The following is a 20,314-nucleotide window of genomic DNA, read 5'->3' on the forward strand; positions in this document are numbered from 1 at the left end:
CAGCCAGGAGACAGCAGTATCACGCAAACCAAGGGAGTAAAAGATTTGCAGGAGGAGAGGGTGGTCATCAGTGTCAAAAGCAGCAGAGAGGTCAAGGAGAATAAGCAGAGAGTAGTGGCCCCTGGATTTCGCAGCAAGGAAGTCATTGCAGACTTTTGTGAGGGCAGTTTCAGTGGAGTGCTGAGGACGGAAACCAGACTGGAAAGGGTCAAGCAGTAAGTGGGAAGAAAGAAAGACAGTGAGGCGGTTGTAGACAATACGCTCAAAGAGTTTGGAGGCAAAAGGAAGAAGAGAGATGGGTCGGTAGTTGGAGAGATTGGTTGGATCAAGGGTAGGTTTCACTTAATTTCACATAATATGGTATAAATAAAGAGTAAAGAAGTATGGTCTCTGGTGTCATGATGTCTACCAATAATGCGTACAGTCAAACCACACTGGTGACGCCCAATCTTACCTGATCTTGGAAGCTAAGCAGTGTTGGGCCTGATCAGTACCAGGAAGGGAGACTACCTGGGAAGATCGGGTACTGTAAAACTAACGGAGGACGTCGCGAATGACCAATACATAATAGCACGCTCATAGCCAATTTTTAAGATGTATGTATATGTGCTGTCAGGAATCTGCATTCTCCATCGCGTCACTTCCAGTGAACAGGCGTCTCCTGGCTTCAGTCCTCTGTCTTCAGAGTATCCCCTGTGAATTGGGCCGGTGGAAATACAGGTCCCAGCAGTTCCAGTTCCATTCCAGTTCCAGTCTTCAGTCTCCTGCAGCCTACAGCTCACTGTGCTCCACCCAACCAGTACTGTCATTTGGTAAACTACTGGTTTCAGCCAGCAGCCTGGAGTACACAAGTGCTTCTAGTTAACAGAATTTACTCCCGGTGCACTACAGCCAACAATCAGCAGTGCATTGCAGAATTACTCTCCTGATGAATCATTAGCTCCAGCTAACTCACAGCTGATCTGAAAACCCAATCCAGCGGGGTGTGTTCTCACAGAGATGCAACATCCAATCGTCACAGACCAAGGGGTATAAACTCCAATTCCTGGCTCAGTCTCATCGCCTCGGACAGTGAGTCACACTCGGTGTACTAGTGCTCCTGGTTCCCGTGTTCCTGTCTCCAAGTTGATCCCCTTTTGTACCTTTCATTGTTCAAGTCTTCAGTCTTCATTCCTTCAGCCTGCTTCAGATTCCAGCCACAGATCACTACTTCCATCTGCAGTAAGAGACTTTCCTCAGGTGTTACTCTCTGCTAAACCTGTGCACCTAATTAACAGCACTTCATCCTGTGCATTGTATCCAGCATTTAACACTCTTGCTGAGTAGGACTGTCTCCTGCCTGGGCCGTGCAAGACCAAAGTATTTCTATGTTATAGAGACTGTGTGCTTTTACAAAATACCGGAGTTCTGCTTTTCTTCAATTATTACTACAGTACTGTTTTGCATCTAGCTATTCAAGTTATTATTATTACCTATTTCTGTTACTAGTGACCTTTGAATATACTTTTCCTTTGGACTCAGTTACTGTTCATTATTACTACTATCAGTTGTACCAGTTATTATCCATGCTTCAGTTTCTGTTATTATTGGCTTCCAAGTAACTATCCATTGTATATCATCCCATCTGTTTCCAACTGCTCTGTGACCTCTGTGACACAATAAACACCAGTGCTTATGCGCAGGACTTTTATCAAGCCTCCTTGTTTTATACACCTCACCAGCCCTGACCCACTAGTGCCCCCTCTGGGAACAGATAAAACCAGAAACCTGACAGTTTGTCCGAGGCCCATGGACCCGGATGGTGGTCAGAGTGTGGGTTCAGGCCCATTCCAAAATTTGGTGTTACGACTTAATAGCTACGAGGCTGCACAACAGCAAATGATCCTGTCTCTACAGGGAATGTCTACCCGTTTGGATACCTTGCAGCAATCCCTTCCATGTTCTGTTGTTTCTCCGGTTCCTGTTCAAGTCACTCCTGCTCCAGTCATTCCAACTTCCCCTGCACAGTCCATTCCTGTGGATGGACCTTGCTCAAGTCAATCCTGTGGCACACCCTTCACAACTAATTCTCATGAGAGAACGACTTCCTCCTTTGAAAGCTTCAAGACTCCTTTGTTGTCTGCTGTGAACTCTGAACCAATAAGCACTCTTTATCATCAATTGGAACAACTTCAAAGACTCCAAACAAAAATCATTCCAATAATGCCAGGAATTCTGGGTGGTGCTTTAAACACAGTGAAGAGTCCTGCTCAATGTATTGAGACTAGTGCGACCTCCGTGTCAAGCTTCCTTAAAATTAAAGTCTCTTCTCCTATGCAGAGAGAGGGCAGATTCCAGAGCTACCCGCGCCCCAAACTCATGGAAGCTGAATGCCAGCATCGCCAGCAGCTTCACCTCTGCTTATACTGTGGGAGTTCTAGTCATCTTATTAAGGACTGTTCCTTCCGCAACTCAAAAGTTGGTGACAGGTCCCAACATCACAGAGTTTTCACCTGCAAACCTTCCAGCATATCATCTTCAGTTTAAATTTCCTCTACCCCGAACAGGAGTGTTAAAAGAGTCTGCGATTGGGGCCCTGTGACAAATAGACCCAATCCCAAGTTCGGAAATCAAAAGAGACTGTCTATGATACCCATAACTAAAGTAGTTTCTGTTTCTACAGCCCAAGGTGGGGCATCTGTGTCTACAGCCCAAGGTGGGGCGTCTGTGTCTACAGCCCAAGGAAGGGCGTCTATGTCTACAGCCCCAGGTGGGGCATCTGATGTTGTGACCCCAAAAGGGGTGTCTGATGTTCAGATTCCAGAAGAGGCATCCGGGCATGCAACTCAAAGAAGTGTCTCTGATCTATTAACCCCAGGAGGGGTCTTTGGAGTTTCAGCCTCAAGAGAGGTATCCAGGGCCAAGATCCCAGGAGGAATTCTTAAAGGCACAGATACAGACTTAAACTTTTGTTTGTCAACTTCAGAGAGTGCTACCAGCTTTGTACCGCTCCAAGATGGATCGTCTGAACATCCGGATTCTATCTATAAAGAGTCAAGTGTCAATGGACCTAACCCGGTTCCAGCCGTCGTTCCAAAGACTTCACTGGTTCCAGCCAGCCCAAGTAGCTCTGTTTCCAATGCTGAGCTACCTTCTTCGGTTCCAGACGATTCCAGCATCTTCGGATCAAATCCGGTCCTATCCGTCAGTCCGAAGACTCCTCCGGTTCCAGCCGGTTCAAGCTCTTCCGGACCCAATCCAGTCCCATCCGTCTGTCTGGATCAGTCTCCTTCAGTTTCAGCCGATTCCAGCATCTTCGGATCAAATCCGGTCCTATCCATCAGTCCTAAGACTCCTCCGGTTCCAGGCGGTTCACGCTTTTCTGGACCCAATCCAGTCCCATCCGTCTGTCCAGATCAGCCTCCTTCAGTTCAAATCAATTCAAGTAGTCCTGGACAAATCCTGGTTCCATCCATCTGTCCAAAGTCGCCATCGGTTCCTGCCGATTCCAGTTCCTCCGAACCCGCTGTGGTTCTCTCCAGTGTTTCAAGTAAGCAACTCCTGTTGCTATGTCCAGAGTCCACAGTTCTTGCAGATATTGCAGTTGCCTCAACCCAGATGGAGGCCCTAAGTATCTCACCTCGAGATGAAGTTTCTAGTGTTCTGTCAACCTCACCTGGGAACTCCCGTCAGTCAACTCTGGAGATGACGTCCTCTCTCCACCCTAGAGCATTTCAAGTTGATTCTACTCCTGCTTCTGAAAGCTTATTCCAGTCCTCTACTCTCAAGTGTCCTACATTGTCTTCCGAGACTTCAATTGACATTCAGCCTTCCAAGTGTCCACTTGATACACAAGCTCAAATCTACTTTGATGGTGACTATGCTCCGTTCCGTGCATTAGCGAGCCAATATCTCGCTTTTACTAACTCAGGATCTTCATTGAGTATTACTCCAGTCAATGCAATCAGATATTTCCTCCTATTCTTCAAAGGTAAAGCACTGGATTGGGTGAATCCTCTCATTGAGTCTAGAGATCCGCTACTGAATGATCTTCCCGCTTTCCTCGAAGCAGTAAAACAGGAGTTTGCTCCAAAGTTAGTCCATTTGAAGTCATCTGGGCATTCTGGCCAATTTGTCAACAGTCTGCCTATTGTTAAATCCTCTCTAACATCTCTGTCTGTGCAAAATCAGGATACATTAGACCAAGCTTCCGTGTCTCCATCTTACAGCAACACTTCTGAAAGTATTGACTCCCCAGATTCAACATCTGCTCAGTCTTCTGATCAGTCTTCCAGTTCTCAGTTTTTCGACTCAACTCTTTCCAAGCATAATCAGGTATTGTTGAATCATTGCATCAGAGATTTCAAGAATTACAAGAATTGGAGAGCTCCAAAACCAGTTCAAAGTCTACCATCTGTTGACGTAAGTGTTGGCTATGCTGCCATTAACCCTAGTCCTGGTGTCTCATATAGCTTCAAATTCACTGGTCCACAGGTTGTCTCAGATACTGTTGTTCCTAAACAAAAGGTTCCCATGACCACACTAGACCTGGACTCTGACTCTGAAAGTGAGTTTGTTGATGACGACTCAAGTTACATTATGGGAGGTTCTATCCTTCCTAGCTATGCCTTTTCCCAGGAAGTAAATTCTGTCTCAAATGACCATAAATGGTCTACTTGTTCTGACGAGAAAAGTCTTTCTTCTGAAGATGAAAGTTGGGAAGACTTTTGAGGACCTCTGATTTTGTGTATTCCTAAGTTTTTTTTCAAGGATCCTCCAAGTTCCAGCGTGTGTGTTTGGTGCCCACCCATAAAAGGGGGGGGGGGGGTACTGTCAGGAATCTGCATTCTCCATCACATCACTTCCAGTGAACAGGCGTCTCCTGGCTTCAGTCCTCTGTCTTCAGAGTATCCCCTGTGAATTGGGCCGGTGGAACTACAGGTCCCAGCAGTTCCAGTTCCGTTCCAGTTCCAGTCTTCAGTCTCCTGCAGCCTACAGCTCACTGTGCTCCACCCAACCAGTACTATCATTTGGTAAACTACTGGTTTAAGCCAGCAGCCTGGAGTACACAAGTGCTTCTAGTTAACAGCATTTACTCCCGGTGCACTACTGAGCCCAGCCAGCAATCAGCAGTGCATTGCAGAATTACTCTCCTGATGAATCATTAGCTCCAGGTAACTCACAGCTGATCTGAAAACCCAATCCAGCGGGGTGTGTTCTCACAGAGATGCAACATCCAATCATCACAGACCAAGGGGTATAAACTCCAGTTCCTGGCTCAGTCCCATTGCCTCGGACAACGAGTCACACTCGGTGTACTAGTGCTCCTGGTGCCCGTGTTCCTGTCTCACAGTGGATTCCCTGTTGTACCTTTCTTCGTGCAAGTCTTCAGTCTTCATTCCTTCAGCCTGCTTCAGATTCCAGCCTGCTTCAGACTCCAGCCACAGATCACTACTTCCATCTGCAGTAAGAGACTTTCTTCAGGTGTTACTCTCTGCTAAACCTGTACACCTAATTAACAGCATTTCATCTTGTGCATTGTATCCAGCATTTAACGCTCTTGCTGAGTAGGACTTTCTCCTGCCTGAGCCGTGCAAGGCCAAAGTATTTCTGTGTTATAGAGACTGTGTGCTTTTACAAAATACTGGAGTTCTGCTTTTCTTCAATTATTACTACAGTACTGTTTTGCATCTAGCTATTCAAGTTATTATTAATACCTATTTCTGTTACCAGTGACTTCTGAATATACATTTCCTTTGGACTCAGTTACTGTTCATTATTACTACTATCAGTTGTACCAGTTATTATCCATGCTTCAGTTTCTGTTATTATTGGCTTCCAAGTGACTATCCATTGTATATCATCCCATCTGTTTCCAACTACTCTGTGACCTCTGTGACACAATACACACCAGTGCTTATGCGCAGGACTTTTATCAAGCCTCCTTGTTTTATACACCTCACCAGCCCTGACCCACTAGTGCCCCCTCTGGGAACAGATAAAACCAGAAACCTGACATGTGCACTATAATCATGTGACTAGTACACCTAAATTAGCTAACATAGGGGCAGATGTATTAAGAAGTGATAAGTGGAAGATGATGATAATGCACCAGCCAATCTGCTGCAGTATGTAAACGACAGTTAGGAGCTGATTGGCTGGTGCATTATCACATTGCACTTATTACTTCTGCAGGCTTGATACATCTGCCCCATAATGTATTATATTCACGGAACTTAATTATCCAATCAGTTATTACTGCATTCACAAGTAATGTCACCATAAATTCCCACCATTTTTGCAAGATGCACCTTGCAAATATGAACTATTTTGCACTAAGTTTATAATTATGCCCTATATATTATACACTATGCTTTTTTTTTTTTTTTAAATGGAATGGTGTTGGAGTAAGAAATACTCTTTAAAATAAGTTTTAAAAAAAACGGCTGAAGAATAAATGTAATTGTATGCAATATTATGTCCTGTTACTACCACTATTTTCTTTATCATTATTTATATGGAGTCGCTGTTATGGATGTCGGTGCATATACAATATGGAACAATGCATGTCTGCAAAACTACTATAAAATGGCCGCCGCAGCTTCCAGTAACCCAGGCAACAAGACGACCAGAGATCATAGGAAATGAGCCGCGTTCCATGATGCGTCCCACCGGCCTGACTTCCGGACTTGTGTGATTCGCCTGACAGAGACTGTAACTAGCACGTGCGCTGGGCATCCCCAGAAGTGGGGCGGAAGCGCAACACATGCACAGTAAAAGAATCGGGAAGGCGGAAGTGTGGCGGAAGTCCCACGTGTTTTTTAATTTTGTGATTTTAAAGCGTGTTAATGCTCATTTTAAAGAAAAAAGACATTGAATAGTTTAATTATAGGTCCCTCTATATGCCCCTACTGGTCATATTATATTTTTCAGTCCACATAATTTCTTGAATAATTTACACAGGATATGATGTCATAATTGACTAGTATAGGGATGGGGTATAAATTGAGTACCAGCCCCAGTGTCACATCACCCCCTGATGATGTCCTAAAGGACGAAACCCGTTGGGTTTCCCACATTAACCTCCACTGATACTAAGCTAAATTTGATCTTCTATCTTTTATATAATCTGATTATGCACTTCTACATTAAAGCTTCTAATTACTTTTAAATTACCTGCTCCTTACCAAGGGCTTCACGTGCAGGGTGTCATGCTCATTGCCAGTGGTTTCATGTGCTGGGTGTCATGCTCGTTGCCAGGGGTTTCATGGGCTGGGTGCCTTGCTTGTTGCCAGGGGGTTCATGTTCTGGGATCCATGCTCATTGCCAGGGGTTTCATGTTCTGGGATGGGTGTCATGCTCGTTGCCAGGGGTTTCATGCTCTGGGACGGGTGTCATGCTAGTTGCCAGTGGTGTGTAATGCTAGTTACCAGGGGTGTGTAATGCTAGTTGCCATGGGTAATTGCTCTTTGTCAGGGGTGAGTACAGACGGCCATTCTGCCATTCCACCCGCCTGCCATTCCGCCCACCAGCCAGACAACTTCCGTGCCCGCCAGCTTGCTCCCCCTCCTCCCTGTCATAGTACTCCCCTCGGGGGGGGGCAAAGGTTCATGAAATGACGTATTGCGTTTTGATGTCACAATGCAACTGCATCATTCCGCGAAACTCTACTCCCCCCCAAGCGGAGCACAATGACAGGGAGGAGGGTGTGCAGTCAGGACAAGGAAGAGTGCCTCACTCACCGCTGCACCTCTCACTCCCTCCTTCCCTCTCTTACCCCTGCACCTCTCTTCCCTTTCTTTCTTCACTCAGCCTTGCACTTACCAGGGCCGGAAACAGAAATCTTGGGGCCTGGTACACTGATATCTGTGGGACTCCCCCCCCCCTCCACCCCCTCATCCCACATTGAAACATACCCCTCAACCCCTACTCTAAACAGCCCTACTCTTCATTTGCTAATACATTTTGTATCACTAATTACAGTCACTATCACAGTTAAACTGTGTGGCGAGGGTGCCAGGACCCAGGAGGACTCACCACAGCCAGGGTATCTCATGTATGGAAGGACTAGGTGGCACCGTGGAGTTAGACAGCAGTGAGGCTACTTTTGGCTGTTGTAAGTAACCTCTGACTGTTACAGTGTGCCTGGCGGCTCCCCAGGAGGCGGTTATCGTTCTGGGCTCAGGGATGCTCCTCGGCTGCTGCAGAAAGAATAGACTGGGAAGGGCCAATGCAGTATCATGTGTAATGACATTGCGATGCCAGAAGCACATAATGGACCACTGGGACAGGACCAAATGATGGAGTAAGCAGAGCTTGGTGTGGTCTGTTAATTAGATTCTTACTTAATTTGCAAGCAGGCGGAGTGGACAGTTTAAAAAGTATTAATAGGTGCTGCGGCCCTGTTTTTCTACACCCCTGATTGTCTGGGCCCCTCTGAACCTCAGGGTTCAGTATGGGTGTTTCCTTTGTCCCGCCTGTCACTGGTTCTCGCACCTCTCCTTCCCTCGTTCCATCTCTCACCCATTCAGCTTTCGCCCCCTACTTCCCTCTCTCACCCCTGCACATCTTATTGCCTCCTTCTCTCTCTCTCTCTCTCTCTCTCTCTCTCTCTCTCGCATCTCTCTCTCGCATCTCTCACTCCCTGTTTCCTTCTAGGGAAGAGAAGGATGTTGGAGGGAGTCAAAATCAAAGATATGGGGATATATAGAAGAAAAGGTTGACAGTGGGAGTAGCAGTCAGGCATAATGTTGTATAAGGAACAGAAGCTTGTCAGAGGTTGTCACGATCAGGAATGGGGGCTAGTGGGAAGATGACGTTGTCAAAGGGAGTCATGTTCAGTAAAGGGGGCTATAGGGAATTTCAGGTTGTCAGAGGGAATCACGGTCAGGGATAGAGGGGATGTAGTTATGTGACCCTACTCACAATCCCGACGGTCGGCATGCCGACCGACAGAGACTATTCCCACTCGTGGGTGTCCACGACACCCATAGAGTAGCAATAGAACCCATGACGACCTTAGATCACCACCGAGCCTGGAGGGGGGCTTGCTGCACTCGCCACCCCCCACTGGGATTCCGGCGTCGGTATGCTGGCCGCAAGTCATGCATACCACACCCAGGATAGAGGCATAGGGGTAGCAGTAGCATAGCAGTAGTGTGCTGAATTCCCCTACTGTGTGTGTGTGTGTGTGTGTGTGTGTGTGTGTGTGTGTGTGTGTGTGTGTGTGTGTGTGTGTGTGTTACAGCAAGAGTATCACAACTCACAAGTTTCCAAGCCACCCACTATAATATGTGTGTTACAGCAAGAGTGTTAAAAGTCTCCTAGCTGTCCCCCTACTAACATGGGTGAGTGTGTTACAGCAAGATTGTCACAACTCACAAGTCTCCTAGTTGCAGGTTCTCTCCACTCACTGGGGCCCTGAGTCGGGAGGAGTGGCCCCATGGACAGTTATGCTCACACTCAGCAGGGTATGGGTCACCTGTTTCCCTGCACTCTTATGTTCAATGATGTTACTTCTGACATGCTGAGTTACAGAGACCAGAGGAGGCTTCATCTACAATGTACCCACCTCAGCCGGGTATATATGGAGCGTGCCTGCTTCCAGTGGATGTTTCCAGTCACTGGGGTATATTCAATTGGTGTCAAATCCCGGCGTGGATTCGACAGATTTCCGATTCAACAACATTCGACTGTTGAAACCCTCCTTCCCGGGCACTGAATTCAACATATTCAATATGAAATGGATTCAACATGCCTCCGTCGGAAAGGGACCAATGGTCGGATTGTGGGCGTCCTGGATTCGACTTCCTCTACAGCTTAAAAGATTTGTTTGCTGCGTGCACAGCAGCCATTTTGGGAACCTGCAGAGCGAACAATTTGGCTTTCCTTGCTGTGGTATCGTGCACTTTTGAAAACCTACACTCAGCAGACTTTCATCCAGGACAGACAGAAGACCTTCCGCCAGCCCGGAGGAGAGTCGTTATTGGTCCAAATTCGACATTTTTAGGTAAGTACCACATATGCTATGGCGTTGCCTGTAGGTGCTTGTGTAGTGTATGGGTGCTGTTTTGAACGCTTGGCTCCTGTTTTGAATGAGGTTTGAGTGCAGCATGTAATGTTTGGGTGGGGGTGGGGAGCCATGAGGTGTACATATGGTGCTGTTTGGGTGTGTTTGGGGTATGTTTAACGTGCACAGGTGTTTATTTTTTTTGTGTGTTGTTATTTATATGTACGACGTCGTCGGGGCCTCCCCCTCCCCCGAGCGGGTACTACCAAGCAGCTATCACGTAGCCATACTAGTGCGGGCATGTATGATTGTGGTAAAGGATGAAAGCTCCTTGTGGTTACATATACAGTATGATGGACCACAGAGCAGATCTGATACCACATTTATTTTTTAAGAACTACTCCTCTAACAATTGAGCATTCTCTTTTGTGTAACTTGAGCATTCACATATTTTTTAAATTCTTTAGGGATGGTCGACAAAGAGGCATGGACAGCATTGTTCTAGGTAACTTTACAATGGTGAGTAATGGCATGTTTCACTTTACACACACTTACTCAAACCTTGACCTGCCTGCACTTGTGGAGCCACACAGTCCAGCATTGGGTTTTGGCTGGGCTGTGTGGTTCCACAAATGTTCTTGGGAAAGGAATGTGAAAGTGACATCATTACAGTGCCCTTTACTTAAGTCTTATTTTCTTTTTTTTCTTTCAGATTTCTACACAAGAACAAGAAATGTATGAAGAAGAACAAACTTTTTTTATTCAAAAAATAATTTTTTTCTGATCAATAAAAATACAACTGTTTAATTTTCTACAATAAAATTTTAAATGTAGAAGTTTTGTGCTTTTCTTTAAAATATAGTAAATGTAATTTACAAGTGGGCATTTAAGAGGTGTGGGGGTATTGAAGGTCTTGAGGTAGGCCGGCATGGTAGCTCCACTGTCCACTTTGGTGATCAAGTTCAAGGAGGTACATTCCAGGGAAAACCTGTGGAAGAGAGAAATAGTATCATGGGTGGGCAACAAGCGGCCCTCCAGCTGTTGAAGAATTACACATCCCAGCATGCCCTGCCATAGTTTTACTATTTGGCCAAGGTAAAAAACTTGCATGGCATGCTGGGATGTGTAGTTCTACAACAGCTGGAGGGACGCTTGTTGCCCACCCTTGATTTAGAAGGTACTTCAAAAGGTGACATCCCTTCTGAAAAAGAAGAGCAGCTGCAGGCAACAACACACAGGTAACGCTGACATCAGGGAGGTTGGGGTTCAGATCTCAACTGGAGTGTAGAATATCGCAGTGGGGGAAGGTCCACATCATAAGTAGGCCATTATGGTAGAGGGGGGACTTTAGCATCACTTTACACAGGAGAGGGTACTTGAAAGGGCTACTCCGTGAAACCTGTGGAAGAGAAAAATAGTTTTAGTTACAAGGTACTTCAAAGCGTGACATCCCTCCTGAAAAAGAAGAACAGCAGCTGCAGGCAACAACACACAGGTAACACTAACATCAGGGAGGTTGGGTCTCACCTGGAGGGTAGAACATCACAGTGGGGGAAGGTCTACATCATAAGTAGGCCATTATGGTAGAGGGGGGACTTTAGCATCACTTTACACAGGAGAGGGTACTTGGAAGGTCTACTCTGGGAAACCTGTGGAAGAGAAAAATAGATTTTGTTAAAAAGTACTTCAAAGCGTGACATCCCTCCTGAAAAAGAACAGCAGCTGCAGGCAACACACAGGTAACACTGACATCAGGGAGGTTGGGGTTCAGATCTCACCTGGAGGGTAGAACATCGCAGTGGGAGAAGGTCCACATCACAAATAGGCCGTCATAGTAGAATGCCATTTTACACAGAACAGGATTCAAATTGGTAAACACACCCAACTGGTAACTGCGTCGTCAACGGGATGCCTAAAACTTGATGTAACTGGATAAACTGGATGCTGGCTGTCAACAGGACAGAACTCTGTAATTTTGAAAAATATTTTTTGGTTAAAAATATAAATTAATACTGATTTACCACAGAATTTTTTTTTACAATTATACTCACAGGATGAAGAAAAGTATGTCCTACTTAGATGGCTTCTCGCTTCATCTTCTTCATCCATACCCACAGGTGGAGCAGAAGAACGGTTCCCGTCACGGAAAACCCTGCAACGAATAGTCACCGGCAAACGGTTTGTGACACAAATGTTGTGTAGGATACAACATGCATTAACTATGCCACATACCTTCGCCGCAGAGTATAAAAGAGCACCGCCGGAAAAGTCTAAACTTCTAAACCGGCTTTTAAGTACACCGAAGGTACGCTCAATTACTCCCCGCGATGTAATGTGTGCCTCTTGGTACCGTTCTTGGGCTTCACCTACAGGATTAGACAGTGGGGTCAAGAGCCAAGGTTTGTTAGGGTAACCCGTATTGCCTATGAAAAAAAAATGGTGGTTAATACAAAAAAATTAAATAAAATCCTCACAAAAAATTATACTTACCTAACAGCCAGCCATCTGGCATTTTTCCTGTGTCAAATTCATGAAACAGCGATGAATGGCTTAGGATGAAGGAGTCATGAGATGACCCAGGATATCCCACAAAAATATTTGTAAAAATCATTTTTGCGTCACGGACCGCGTGAACATTCATGGAGTGGAAGCATTTTAAGTTCCAAAAACATTCTTCCGAATTCCTGGGCAGTCTGAATTGCACATGTGTACAGTCAATCGCGCCCAGAACGTTGGGATATTTAAATCCATCGTAAAAGCCAATTTTGATCTCATTCCATCTGCTGTCCGCATCTGGTAATGTTTTTTTTTTTTTTTAACAACTACTTTTTATTCGTTCATTTTGCACTTTACACCTGGAACTCATGGAATTCAAAAACCACATCTTTGCCTGTGAGCTTCTTGTAGACACCTGAAAATGTTTCAACCTTGTGTTCAACATTGTTCTGTTGTGCCTTGTCCAAATGGACTTTGGTAAGCCGACTGCCGTCCAACTTCACATGGATTCTTTTACCCACAATTTCACTTGGGAACACTAGGTCTTCAAGGATGGCATCATGTACTGCAGTCAAGGTACGGCTTCTGGGCCGCTTCTGCTTGTTTTTTGTGCGGCTTTTTCTTGTTGGTTTGGGCAGAATCCTTCTCTGAGCAATGTAGACCACGTGTTTACCGCTGAACTTCTTTTCAAGCTCATGTACAAGTCTCACTTGAATCTTCTGGAAGGACTTCAGCTGAGGAACTGGAACAAAGATAATTATTGCTTTCCTACCTCCCCTGACTTCAATTTCCTTTGCTGCAGTAATAGTTAGTTCATCTCCAGCTCGAGCAGAGCCTGGGAAATGCCGGACTCAAACTCGTCCGGCTTTTCGCCATTCGGCTTCACGATTTTGGCGCTTGAACTGAACATGGCCTTCCGTCCTCTCTCAGTGACGGCCTAGGCAGAGGGTGAGATCCCGCGAGAGCGGCCCAGATCTCGGTAAGGTGAAAAAGCTGCATCTGGTAATTTAATGAACTGGGTTGTTTGTGGAACGCCTTAATGACCTGGGTTAAACAGCACAACAGTGTCGGCTCTGAAAAACCGCATGTTTGAGACAAAGTAGGCTGGAATGTGCCTGACGCCAAAAAATGTAACGTTGCCAGCAGTTTCTGGAAACCACTGACTGCGTGATTTGTCCGTGCCCGAGGTTCCAGGTCAGGCTCCAACAGATTGTACAGCGAATATATTTCACGAACCGATAAGTGATAATTTTGTATCACTTCAAACTCAGAGAGATCCTCCAGTGCACACCTAGTGCGATAATGGTGTGGACGTTGAAATGATGCTCGCACCCAATGCAGGCATTTGCTGACCATGATCCTGATCTTCAAGATCATGTTCCTCCTCCACACTTGCCTGGATCATGAACATCACAATCTGGTCAGAAAAAGGCTCCATTATTGTAGTCAGTGTAAAAAAATATAAATATAAGTTAAAAATGCAGGTTGCCCTAAAAAAAATATTCCACAAGACAGCTGATTGTAATGGCTGCTCTTCTCCCTGAGGTCTCAGGCATAGGGGTGGCTTTGGTGAAGTGTAACATGGGTAAAAATGGGGAATCATGGGTACATTCCTTCCCTCAGCCCAGTAAAGGAAAAGCTATTCATAACAAAATAAAAATATAATAATGTGGGTCATAAATACAAAACCCAATAATATAATTACTTAAAATATAAATATATATGCTAGAAGAAATTAAAAAAATTCAAGTATAAAAAATGTCTTGTCAGCTTACGACAGAAAAACTTGGAGTGAAATTGTCGAAAGTCACATCGAAAACCACTGACACCAATTCGACAATCTTGAATTGAATATGGTTTTGTCGAAAACCCGTTTTTTTACCATTGCGGACACTGAAATGTCGAAAAGTCAAATGTCGGAATGGATTCGACAGTAATTTTGTCGAAAAGTGGCTTATTGAATTGTCAAAAAGCGATTCAACAGTGTTTTTTTGTTGGAAATGGGCCGTTTTCCGACAAAATAAGGGATTCGACACCAATTGAATATACCCCACTGACTGATACAATGCATCACTATGCTGCATGCAGTGTTAGTGTCTGATAATAAAGCTGAGATATTGTAGATTGTCTAGTGCAATACTGGTGTATACCTCCCCACTTCGAGCACTGAGCATATCGCAAGTATTCAATAAAGAAAACATTTTTGTAAGAAATACCAGCATAACCCCATGTAGCACTGCAGGAAATTACAGATAGAACTGAGGGACATTACAGTATTGCCAGTACAAGTGTGAGATATATTAAAGTAAAAATGCAGTAAAAACCCTTTTTTAAGGGTTTTTACTGCATTTCCATATGTACTTACCTCTGCCGCCGGGTATCCATCGCGAAGGATAACACCAGCTTTTGCTGGCGTTACCTTGTAGAAGCCTATGGGGCTTCTTCCACAATGCGATGTGGAGAAGATTGCACCACAGAACCCTCCCAGCATCCCCCACGGCCGCCATTGGTCTGTGCATACTCAGATGGACTCCCTTATCATATAGCTGGAAGTCCAGCAGCTGCAGCGCGTCATGAAGGACAGTTCTGATTGCAAGAGATGTCCTTCTCAACACTAATCGCATAAGTTAGTACATAAATACAATTAGTGTCAGCGTGATGTGTGGCGGGATGTACCGCAACAGGTTGGTACATTCCACCAGAGGTGTAACTAAGGGGAGTCGAGCAGGGCACGTGCCCTGGGCACCTTGGCAGGCCCTGGAGAGGGGTTCTCATGCTCACCTGCCCCCGCTATTGCTCTGCCCCTGTCCCGCTGCAGTGTGAGGGGAGGAGAGCACAGCGTCTCTCCTGCCCCTCTATGTGCTCAGTGTGAGTGTCTGTATGGTCTCCGGCGGCTTTAGCCAATCAGAGCTTGCGGACCGGCTCCTGATTGGCTGCCGGTCCGCAAGCTCTGATTGGCTAACGAACCGGCGCCACATTTAAGATAGCCGCCGCCGGAGACCGGACTTCATGGAGCTTTGAGGGGCAGGAGAGGTGCTACGCTGCACTCTCCTCCCCTCACATAGCAGAGGCCAGCGGCAGCGGTGACAGTGAGTGGGGATCCAGGTTGATGTAAGCAGCAGCCAGCGGGGAAGGGGGGGTCATGTATCTGGTACTTTGAGGCAATGTGTATCTGGCACTGTGGGGCAATATGTATCTGGCACTGTGGGGCACTGTGTATCTGGCACTGTAGGGCAATATGTATCTGGCACTGTGGGGCAATATGTATCTGGCACTTTGGGGCACTGTGTATCTGGCACTGTGGGGCAATTGTGTATCTGGCCCTGTGTACTGTGTAAAAAGGGGACTCTGCATGTGTACTGTGTAAAAAGGGGACTCTGCGTGCGTACTGTGCAAAAATTGAATGAAGGTGTGCTGAGAGACGACACAAGGGGTAGGTGATAGTGTGCTGAGAGGCAACACAGGGGGTAGGTGATAGTCATGTTGGCACGCCCCATTTTTAGTGGCCATGCCCCTTCTGGTATGTGAACACACCCCCTCTGGTGCGTGGCCATGGCCATTTTTGCGGCATGCGCCTTTGGCGCACGCACACATACTTCATTTTGTGTGTGTGTTTATTTTGGGGGTTTTTTGGAGGGGGAAGGGCCCCACTGTTCGTGCCCTGGGCTCCGAAAACCCTAGTTATGCCTCTGCATCCCACCCCAAGAATCACTGCAGTATATTAAACTGATCTTAGTATACAGTACAAAATAATACAGAACACCGCATTGATGCTAGGAGCACATTGAGCACAGCAAGAGAAGTAGCACTGCAGGGCATTACTCCCAAACCAAGGCTATGGAACATTACACTATTACCAGTATGACTGCAGGACATTATTCGCAGGGTTGCAAAACACTGTACTCACACCAGTACATACTTGCGTACTCTCCCGGAACAGCCGGGAGGCTCCCACGCCACCCACCTGCTGACTTACTGAGTGAAGTGGGCATCCAAGGACATGATTCGCGTTGAATCAAGTCATTGTAGCCACAACCACCACTGTACAATGCCATAATCTCCGCATTGGATAGCGGGGGGCATTGCCATGATGATGCAATCTTGCATCCATGGCCCCCACACAGCCTATTTTACCACGTCATGCCCCACACCTCCCCCCCCTTACGTGAAGCCATGACCCTCGCACTGCCCTTTACTGTGCCGACCTCGCTGCCCACTTGCATAGAAAGCAGTCAGAAAGTCATCATCTATGCACCAGTACACCAGTATAGCTGCAGGACATTACTCCTAGGGCTGCAGAACATTGCAATAACACCAGTATGACTGCAGGCATGGCCATAACTAGGGTGGTGCGATCAGTGCTCAGCACATATGCCCTTTGGGTGGAACTGGCCGCATCCACCTATTGCATGGACCATGTAAAGCCCCCTCTCACCTGCTTTTGCTGCCTCCTGAGTGTTTGAGCTATCCTTTGAGTACATCACATCTTGGTCTTGGCCATTCCTTACCCAGGAACAGAGCTTTGCTGCTGATGCACTGTCTGCTCGCGCCATCTCGGATCCCTCTGCCTCCTTGTTACTGCCCGGCCTCTCCATCAGCAGGTGCCTGACCGGAATACCCTTCTGCGGTGCTCCAGGTAACTGCAAGGTCATCTCCTCTCTCCTGCACTTGAGCTTGCATCTCGGAGTGAGTGCTTTCCTGGAGTTCTGGCTGCCACAGATGTCATTTTGGATTTTGCTCCTCAGAGTTCTCCTGCTCCTCCCTGGGTACCCTTTCAAGCTATATCCCCTTCTGGGAGGCATAAATAGGGTGGTCAAGTGCTCTCCCTTTCCCTGTACAGTTGATATGTGCCACCGCCACCAGCTGCTGTGTACCACCTGTTGCAATGTATAATAGTAGCAGTGCACCTAGCTTCTCTGGTTGCTACTATTATGCAATAATGAGGATGAGGAAGAGGAATGATGAGAAGGAGCTGTACTATGTACTGTGTATAAGCAGCTCTAATGTGTTATAATGTCTATAAGGGTCTCTACAAGCCCCGTATACAAGCTGCTGCTAGAGCTGACCAGAGACTCATTTGAATGACTCATCATACTGCTAAGATGTGTGTGGAGAGTCATTCAATAATTAACTGTCCGGCCAGCGCTAGCAGCACACATAACTAGCACTAAGTGTCAGATGGAGGATTGCCAGCAGACCTTCTGATTGACACAGGAGCCTGGGGGATAGTGATGAGCGGGTTCGGTTTCTCGGAAACCGAACCCCCCCGAACTTCACGCTTTTTACACGGGTCCGAGGCAGACTCGGATCTTCCCGCCTTGCTCGGCTAACCCGAGCGCGCCCGAACGTCATCATCCCGCTGTCGGATTCTCGCGAGGCTCGTATTCTATCGCGAGACTCGGATTCTATATAAGGAGCCGCGCGTCGCCGCCATTTTCACACGTGCATTGAGATTGATAGGGAGAGGACGTGGCTGGCGTCCTCTCCGTTTAGATAGAGAGTGAGACACTTGATTTACTGGAGCATTAGGAGTACTCAGAGAGTGCAGAGTTTTGCTGATAGTTATACTAGTGACCACCAGTTTTATTTATTATTTAATATAATCCGTTCTCTGCCTGAAAAAAAATGATACACAGTCACATACCATATCTGTGCTCAGCCTCAGTGTGCTACATGATAATATTATCTATGTATATCTGACTGTGCTGAGTAGTGCTCACTGCTCACACAGCTTAATTGTGGGGGAGACTGGGGAGCAGTTATAGCAGGAGTACATATTTAACAGTGCACACTTTTGCTGCCAGAGTGCCAGTGTGACTGACCAGCAGTGACCACCAGTATATTGTCTGCCTGAAAAAGTTAAACACTCGTGTGGTGTTTTTTTTTTTTATTCTATAAACGCATTCTGCTGACAGTGTCCAGCAGGTCCGTCATTCATTATATTTCTATCTTCTTCATACTAGTAGTTTAGGAGTCTGCAGTGCTGACAGTGTCCAGCAGGTCCGTCATTATATAATATATACCTGTCCTGCAGTAGTGATATATATATATTTTTTATATCATTATCATCCAGTCTATACTAGCAGACGCAGTACGGTAGTCCACGGCTGTAGCTACCTCTGTGTCGGCACTGGCAGTCGCTCGTCCATAATTGTATACCTACCTGTGGTGTTTTTTTTTTTTTCTATCTTCTTCATACTAGTAGTTTAGGAGTCTGCAGTGCTGACAGTGTCCAGCAGGTCCGTCATTATACAATATATACCTGTCCTGCAGTAGTGATATATATATATTTTTTATATCATTATCATCCAGTCTATACTAGCAGACGCAGTACGGTAGTCCACGGCTGTAGCTACCTCTGTGTCGGCAGTCGCTCGTCCATAATTGTATACCTACCTGTGGTGGTTTTTTTTTTTTCTATCTTCTTCATACTAGTAGTTTAGGAGTCTGCAGTGCTGACAGTGTCCAGCAGGTCCGTCATTATACAATATATACCTGTCCTGCAGTAGTGATATATATATATATTTTTTATATCATTATCATCCAGTCTATACTAGCAGACGCAGTACGGTAGTCCACGGCTGTAGCTACCTCTGTCGGCAGTCGCTCGTCATCCATAAGTATACTAGTATCCATCCATCTCCATTGTTTACCTGAGGTGCCTTTTAGTTGTGCCTATTAAAATATGGAGAACAAAAATGTTGAGGTTCCAAAAATAGGGAAAGATCAAGATCCACTTCCACCTTGTGCTGAAGCTGCTGCCACTAGTCATGGCCGAGACGATGAAATGCCATCAACGTCGTCTGCCAAGGCCGATGCCCAATGTCATAGTACAGAGCATGTAAAATCCAAAACACCAAATATCAGTAAAAAAAGGACTCAAAAATCTAAAATAAAATCGTCGGAGGAGAAGCGTAAACTTGCCAATATGCCATTTACCACACGGAGTGGCAAGGAACGGCTGAGGCCCTGGCCTATGTTCATGGCTAGTGGTTCAGATTCACATGAGGATGGAAGCACTCAGCCTCTCGCTAGAAAAATGAAAAGACTTAAGCTGGCAAAAGCACAGCAAAGAACTGTGCGTTCTTCGAAATCACAAATCCACAAGGAGAGTCCAATTGTGTCGGTTGCGATGCCTGACCTTCCCAACACTGGACGTGAAGAGCATGCGCCTTCCACCATTTGCACGCCCCCTGCAAGTGCTGGAAGGAGCACCCGCAGTCCAGTTCCTGATAGTCAGATTGAAGATGTCAGTGTTGAAGTACACCAGGATGAGGAGGATATGGCTGTTGCTGGCGCTGGGGAGGAAATTGACCAGGAGGATTCTGATGGTGAGGTGGTTTGTTTAAGTCAGGCACCCGGGGAGACACCTGTTGTCCGTGGGAGGAATATGGCCATTGACATGCCTGGTGAAAATACCAAAAAAATCAGCTCTTCAGTGTGGAAGTATTTCAACAGAAATGCGGACAACATTTGTCAAGCCGTGTGTTGCCTTTGTCAAGCTGTAATAAGTAGGGGTAAGGACGTTAACCACCTCGGAACATCCTCCCTTATACGTCACCTGCAGCGCATTCATCATAAGTCAGTGACAAGTTCAAAAACTTTGGGCGACAGCGGAAGCAGTCCACTGACCAGTAAATCCCTTCCTCTTGTAACCAAGCTCACGCAAACCACCCCACCAACTCCCTCAGTGTCAATTTCCTCCTTCCCCAGGAATGCCAATAGTCCAGCAGGCCATGTCACTGGCAATTCTGACGAGTCCTCTCCTGCCTGGGATTCCTCCGATGCATCCTTGCGTGTAACGCCTACTGCTGCTGGCGCTGCTGTTGT

The 20,314-nt window shown here is 46.2% G+C and overlaps 2 pseudogenes; one reads left to right on the forward strand and one right to left on the reverse strand.

The window, feature by feature from the left end:
- The first annotated feature begins 416 nt into the window (after positions 1 to 416).
- Positions 417 to 535, forward strand: LOC134929825 (5S ribosomal RNA; annotated as a pseudogene).
- A 12,260-nt stretch (positions 536 to 12,795) lies between these two features.
- On the reverse strand, positions 12,796 to 13,457 carry LOC134929036 (small ribosomal subunit protein eS7-like; annotated as a pseudogene).
- Between the last annotated feature and the right edge of the window lie 6,857 nt (positions 13,458 to 20,314).

The sequence above is a fragment of the Pseudophryne corroboree genome, chromosome 5 (assembly GCF_028390025.1).
Source record: "Pseudophryne corroboree isolate aPseCor3 chromosome 5, aPseCor3.hap2, whole genome shotgun sequence".
NCBI lineage: Eukaryota > Metazoa > Chordata > Amphibia > Anura > Myobatrachidae > Pseudophryne > Pseudophryne corroboree.